This window comes from Galeopterus variegatus, unplaced genomic scaffold (genome assembly GCF_000696425.1).
Source record: "Galeopterus variegatus unplaced genomic scaffold, G_variegatus-3.0.2 Scaffold4116, whole genome shotgun sequence".
NCBI lineage: Eukaryota > Metazoa > Chordata > Mammalia > Dermoptera > Cynocephalidae > Galeopterus > Galeopterus variegatus.
Window position 1 is genome coordinate 41,383 of NW_007730227.1, and position 6,204 is coordinate 47,586.

Consider the following 6,204-nt stretch of genomic DNA (forward strand, 5'->3'; position numbering starts at 1 on the left):
TGCCCCGCCCGTCCCGGCCCGGGCCCAGCAATGGGATCGCACCCCTTGGTGTTGCGCCCGCACCTTGCTCAGCCAGTGAGCGGGAACCAGTCTGTATGTGGGATCCGAACCCTCGGCGGGAGCGCCGCTGTGCTCCCAAGTGGCGCACTGTAGCAGTGCGCCACTGGGCCGGCCCCATCAATTACATTTCAATAAAGGAAAAAAAAACTGATTGAGATATGTTTTAAACATCCAAGTTGAGATAAGGAGCATTTCATCGTATGCAGTATTCATTGCATTTGGTGACATGAATATTGATAACGTGTACGGATGTCAAAAATTTTGACCTTGACAAGAGTAAATATTTCACAGAAGTCAGGTTCTGGTGAGTAGAGGAATAAATGGGGGATGAGGAAATCATATCTCAGAGTAAGACTCAGAAGTTACCCCTACTTTATGAAGCCTTTTTTTAACCATATAAGAAAAAATTTAACCACTTTGTGGAGGTACGATTGACATATAAAAAGCTGTACATATTTAATGCCTACCCGTGGATGAATTTGGAGATAAATGTACATCTGTGAAACCATAAACACAATCTATGCAATGAACGCATCCACTGCCTTTAAAAGTTTCTTCTGACCCTCATTATTTGTTGTTGTTTTTTTTTTTGGGGGGGGGGGGGGGAAGAATGCTTAACATAAAATTTACCCTCAGCAATTTTTAGGTATAGTACAATATTGTAAAGTATAGGCACTGTGCTGTAGATCTCTAGTATTAAACATTCTGTGTAACTGAAACATTGTAACTTTTGACTAATATCTCATCATTTTTCCTTCCCCCAGCCCCTGACAACTACCATTCTACTTTTCATTTCTATGATTATGACTATTTTAGATTCCTGATAAGAGATTGTATGGTATTTGTCCTTGTATGTTTGGCTTAGTTCACATAGGATGACGTCCTTCAGGTTCATAAATTACAGGATTTCCTTCTTTGCTGAGGTTAAATAATATTCTATTCTATGTATACACAACATTTTCTTTATCCATTTGTCCATCAATGGGATTTAGGTTGCTTCCATGTCTTGCCTATTGCGAATAATACTGCAATGAACATGAGTGTGCAGATAAATTTTTGAGAGCTTGATTTCAATTCCTTTGGATATATATCCAGTAGGAGAATTGCTAGATCATATCGTAGTTCTATTTTTAATTTATTTGAAGAACTTGCATAGTGGCTGCACAAATTTTCATTCCCACAAACGGTGTACTAGGGTTTCCTTTTTTCCACGTCCTCACCAATATTTGTTATCTCTTCTCTTTATGATAATAACCATCCTAACAGGTGTGCAGTAATATTTCATTGTGGTTGTCTAACACAACACTGATGATTAGAGACATTGAACATCTTTTCATTAAATTGTTGGCTGTTTGTATATCTTCTTTGCAGAAATGTCTATTCAAGTCCTTTGCCCTCTTTTTTATTGGATTTGTTTTTGCTATTGAGTTGTAAAAGTTCCCTATATGTTTTGGATATTAAGCCTTAAATCAGATATATGGGTTGGCCGTACATTCTCCCATTCCATAAGTTGCCTTTTTTTATTTTGCTGATTGTTTTTTTTACTGTGCAGAAGCTTTTTAATTTGGTGCAGAAGGCTACATCAAGACATTTTGATGTAAAGTAGAGCCTAAAAATGGAGCAGTAGCTGTAAAGGAATATGTGATCAGGTTTTAGTTGTTTGTTTTAATACAGAAAGTAGTAGAGCACGTTTGTATGCTGATGGGATGATTCAGTAGAAAGATGTGATGATATAAGAGAGAGGGGCAACAATTGATGTGGTGGTGTCTTTATTAAGCACAAAAGAGCAGGTCCAGGGCATAAGAGAAAATGTTCACCTTTGATAAGAACAAGGAATGGAAAGGCAGAAAATATAGGTAGAGATGCAGGAAGATTTGTAAACATAGTAGTGGTGAGATGGAGAGTTTCTTGTTTTATTACTTCTCTCTTCACTCAATGAAGTATGAGATATAGATATCAGCTAAGAGTTGGTGAAAATGGAGAAATGAGAAGCAAAGAGATGAAAGTGAAGAAGAGAGAGTGGTGATAGTAAGATAATGGTGAGCTTAATGAACTGTAGGTCTCAATTAAAGAAGGGTGTTTTTTCTGCTATTTTGTTTTGTGGGGTCTTTTTTGGGGGTGTGGCAGAGCCAGGGGAGGCTTTATTTTACAAGAGACAATTGAATTGGTTCTTAGTTGGGGAATGAACAAGAGGGGGTAACCCAGGCAGTAGACTTCCCCAAAGTGTAGGCTGAGGACTAGTGCTAGGCCTGAGCCTCAGGTGGGCCTCCTGTTCCCCCCCACTCCCCAGTGCAGTTACCTCCCTCACAGGCTCTGGGGCAGCCACAAGAGGGGCTGCAGTGGCCATTCACTTGAGCAGGACATCAGAGGACTCAGACACCAGCTTCCCATCGTGGGTCTCAATCTTCTTCACAACCACAGCCTTGGAGGCGCTGGTGCAGCTGAAGGGGCTAGAGCTCCTGCCAGAGCCGATGGTGGACTGAAACGAGGTCACACCATAGCTTGGGCTTGTGAAGCTCAGCCTACCTGAGTAGACACTAGTGGTCTTCATATGGATACTCATGTTATTCATCCCAGGCTCAGGCCAGCTCTCCTCGCCCTCCAGCACCTTGCGGTAGGTGGCGATCTCAATGTCTAGGTGCAGCCTGACATTCATGAGCTCCTGGTACTCACACAGGTGATGTGCCATGTCCTGCTTAGCTTGCTGCAAGGCGGCCTCCAGCTCGGCCAGCTTCGTGTTGGCGTCCTGGAGGACCAGCTCGCCACGCTCCTCGGCATCAGCAATCGCACCCTCCAGGGAAGCCTCTGGCCTTTGAGGCCCTCATTCTCAGGCTGGAGCTGGCTGATGTTCTGGTTCATCTCGGTGACCTCCGTCTTCAAGTGATGCAGTTCATCCCCGTGCTTCCTAGCCAGGTTCTGCAGCTCCTCATACTGGAACTGGGACATGCTCTCAGTCTCGGCCCGGCTGCAGTTGGCAATCTCCTCATACTGGGCCTTGACCTCAGCAATGTTGCTATCCATGCGTAGGAAATGGCTATTGTCCATGGACAAGACCACAAACATGTCCGAGATCTGGGACTGCAGCTCAGGGATCTCCTCTTCATACAGTTGCCTGAGGAGTTGATCTCATCCGTCAGCCCTTCTAGACGAGACTCCAGCTCCACCTTGTTCATGTAAGCTCGTCCACATCCTTCTTGATGAGGACAAATTCATTCTCCATCTCTGTATGCTTGTTGATCTCATCCTTGTACTTACTCTTGACGTCCTCCACTAGCCCCTGCATGTTGTTAAGCTCCGCCTCCAACTTCAGCTTCTCCTGGCCCAGTGAGTCCAGCTGCCACTGAAGGTTGTTGATGTAGCTCTCGAACATGTTGCCCATGTTGCTCCAAGCCATCTTCTGCTGCTGCAGGAGGCTCCACTTGGTCCCCAGCATCTTGTTCTGCTGCTTCAGGAACCACTTCTTGTTGATGAAGGGGGAAAACTTATTGTTGAGGGTCTTGATCTGCTCCTTCTCCTGGGTGTGCACGGCATGGAGGATGACGTCCATCTCCAGATTAAGGGGGTTCAGCAGGCTCTGGTTTACCGTGATGGTTGTGATGCCCCCCATACCACCAGCCCCAGCGTAGGCCCCACTCACGTTCTGGCCACCCCAGAAGCTGCTGCCCACACAGGAGATACTTGAGGAGCTGATCTGGGCACTGGGCACACTCGTGTAGATGCGTTTGCTGAAGGCCCGGTGGCCAGAGGTGGACATCTTGTAGGACTTCCATGTCACCCTGTTGGACATGATGGAGGCTGGCGTGGAGACAGGCAGGTCGAAACAGGTAGAGATTTGAGAAGGAGCCGAGAAGCTGCTCTATGTGGGAAAGAAGGGCGTTTGAAATTGAAATTTCAGAAGTAGTACAAGGGAATTGAGGGCAATTATATACTGATTGTATTTTAACCAAAATGCAAATAGTTTTATGAAGGCATAACGTTTATTTTCCTCACCATTATATCCCAGACTAGCACCTAGTAATTGCTCAATTAATATTTTTTTTAAATGTATGAGTAAATATAAAGACAGATCATAAAATATAATGGGTAAGGATAAACTTGAGGTCAGGATAGGGAAGTTGAATAAAGAGAAAGGATAAATTGGATGTAGCAGTGTAAGTATCGCAGTAAGTGAACATAAAGAATAAGAAGTGATAAGATGGTGGACTGCTTGAAACTGGAAATTCAGAATTGTTAACAAGGGACTGTGTGGCTTATTTTGGCTTGAAGAAAATGATCAGTGACAATAAGGTCATCCAGCTGGAAGGCCAGAGTTTTGGACAGGTATGTCAGCAAAAATGATGACAGAAGGAAAGAAAAACCAATAGAGCCACGTACTACAGTCTTAAGTTAATGGGGGAATGAGTGGTGGTGATCAGGATGTGGGTAGATGACACTAACAAGAAGATGTAGTGTGTAGTGTCATCTTATAGGTTCCAAAATGCAAGGAATTTTGAAGTAAAAGTGAAAATTCAGAGAAAACACTGTATTTGGAAAAGTCACTGCCAATGATTTTTATTCAATTTGTCGATGAGCTGAAGCAAGATTGGCATAGCATCATATTTTGCTGTTGTTATACGTGCCCATACTTCTCTCATTGCCTTAGTCCGTGTGACAGGCAGAATAATGACCCCCAAAGGTATCCATGTTATATTCCCAGTATCCTCAATGTTACAAGGCAAAAGCGATTTTGTAAATGTGATTAACTTCAGGATTTGGGGATGGAAAGATTATCCCAGATTTTCTGTGTGAACCCAATGTGATCACAACGGTCCTTATAAGAGGTAGGCAGAAGGTCACAGTAGTAAATGTGATGGCAGAAGAAAAAGGTAGAAGTGATATGAGGAAGAGATCACAAACCAAGAAATGTAGGAGGCCTCCAGAAGCTGAAACGGGCAAGAAAACATACTATCCCGGGAAGCATCCAGAAAGAATGCAGCCCTACCGATATCTTGATTCTATACTTCTAACCTCCACATCTGTAAGATAATGAATTTGTGTTGTTTTAAGCTACTGAGTTTGTGGTAATTTGTTACTGCAGCAGTAGGGAATTTATACAATCCCTGAACACCATCATAAACTGTAGGAGAAAGCTGTCATCCCAAGGTGACATGGTAGACTTCAGGCAACTGCTCTTTCCTTAAGTTCAGGATGATGTGGAATCCTGCCTCCCATTGATCCCTGTCACACTCTTTTACAGCACATACACACACTGTGGTATGAATTACTTAGGGGAATTAAATCCTTCCTATTAGCCTCTCTTCTTTGAATCTTGCATGTACATGGATTGTTGTAGTACTCACAATAGTCTATAGTAAATATTTAAGTGTCTATCCAGCTTTCCTATTAGCTGTAACATCCCTATTTTTTTCCTATATATTCTTAATCTCCTTAATCTCAGTGCTTAGCAAAAGACTTGTCATTTTGCTCAACAAATGTGAATTAAACAGAATTAAATTAATGGGACACACTAATGGGGTCTAGACAGGGTGAAACATACACCATAATTTACCCATCTGCAGATGCTGTTAGGAAATCTCAATAAGCAAGGCATAGAATGGTCTCCAAAGAGAATAAAAACATGCAATCAAGATCACAGGTCAGGAATGGATAGCAACAAACAAGACTTATTGCTGAGGTCTTGTTTGCTCCTTACATACCTCTTGCCTGTGTTCAGGTGTGGGCCTAGGGTCTGGCATGTCTTTTGTGAAAGAATGCAACCCAAAGGATTGAATACTTGAGTGATGTGCATAGTATTTCAATAGACTCTTGGCTTTTCTACAAAGTAAGTCAAGTCTGGGTTGTCCAGTGACTTTAAAAATGGACAAAATAAATTTTCCATGCCTCGGATTAAAGACGTAACTCTCGGAATTGCTTTCTGAGTCAGGTTGAGAGTCACCGAAGAACATTTGCCCCATTGTTTACAAGTCACACCTTATTTCTGAGAAAATAAATTAATTTGTTGAATCAGTGAATTAATTGAATGTTCCTAAATAACTTTTAACAATTTCCAAAATAAAAAAAAAAAAAACTTCACTCAAAAGATAACATGGGCCCCAGAATCTAAAGGCATACTTTCAAAGAGATTATTTGGACAAAATAGCAGAC

The 6,204-nt window shown here is 42.4% G+C and overlaps 1 pseudogene; it reads right to left on the reverse strand.

Moving 5' to 3' along the window:
* Window positions 1-2,407: 2,407 nt before the first annotated feature.
* Window positions 2,408-3,859, reverse strand: LOC103602375 (annotated as a pseudogene).
* Window positions 3,860-6,204: the final 2,345 nt, after the last annotated feature.